Below are 1304 nucleotides of genomic sequence, written 5' to 3' on the forward strand. Positions count from 1 at the left end.
CATCGGGCTCCGAAACACTTCCAAGCTCCCGCTTCCAATGATAAATCTATATATATATCTATATATATATGCACTTCAGGCTTCAAAAGTCGTGCATCACTTTCAGAGACAAAGAGAGGTGTTGATGTCACCCATAGAAAATGCCTTACCTCCAGCCCTCACAAAGTCCTTCACTGTTGTATATCATATAGTAAAGAAAAATATCTAAAAAAAAAATCTGAAAATATCAGAGCAAGAATGGTTATTCTGACAAATCTAATGACAGTAATAACTGTCCATTTCTCAATATCGATCTGTGGGATTTTGGCCTTCTTGAAACCAGGTTTTACTTCCTATTTGGAACACAAGAGGGGAGGGGTTGATATATCCAGTGAACATACAGTCACTTTGCAATTTTTAAAACTCAATTTTTGAGCTCTACGTACAAAACTCGCAGACATTTAATGCCGTTAAAAAATTGAACCAGCTAAACCAATCAGGGACTTAGATTTAGTAGTGACCATAGAAGATAATAGCTGTGATTTGCTCTGGACAGAATTATAGGACACAAGTCAATCATGTATTGGAATAGAGCTGTGAGAGAAAAAACCTGGAGCAAGATTTGTGAGATTTGTAACTGCTGTGACATCTTACAGCAAACCTCTTCCAAATGTGATTTTAGCAGAACTCCACTGTAACACCATATGCTAAAAGCACATACAAAACTCTACGTTTTTGAACTCAACACACATGCCTAGTCTGTTCAGAGCGTTACTTGTAGTAGGAATGTAAATGTAAATTGTGTTTCCTAAAAAAACAAATGTTTAAAAAAAAAAAACTCTAAACTACTTTGGAAAAAGGGCAAAGAAATGGCGCCAGTTCTGTCTTCAAAGATTCAAACATGAGTTTTGGTTTACCAGCTTCTAATAAACACAGCATACTTTTAGTACAGATCAACCTGCTTTGTGTGGATGAAGAAAATGTTTTTCAGAGGCTAACCATTGACAAGAATAGAGATGGACAAAACCAAAATGAAGTCAATTCAGTCAATATTTCAAACATCTATTTTGCATTGAAATTTTGAACTACACAGCTCTGAAACTTAAAAATCATTTTATGTCTTTTAAACGAAAATAAATTGAACAGTTTGTACTTTGGGAAAATGAGATTCTTCTTTAATTAGTTATAGAAATGCTCCAGAGACACAGATGTGTCTGTATTTGTCTTCTTCTATTTTTAGCTGAGATAGTCAATGATGGAAATACTTCAAAACCAACACAGAGATGAATTTAACATAAAAAATGTTTTCCTTTTCATGTTTTGAT

Source organism: Oryzias melastigma, linkage group LG5 (assembly GCF_002922805.2).
Source record: "Oryzias melastigma strain HK-1 linkage group LG5, ASM292280v2, whole genome shotgun sequence".
In the NCBI taxonomy this organism is placed as follows: Eukaryota; Metazoa; Chordata; class Actinopteri; order Beloniformes; family Adrianichthyidae; genus Oryzias; species Oryzias melastigma.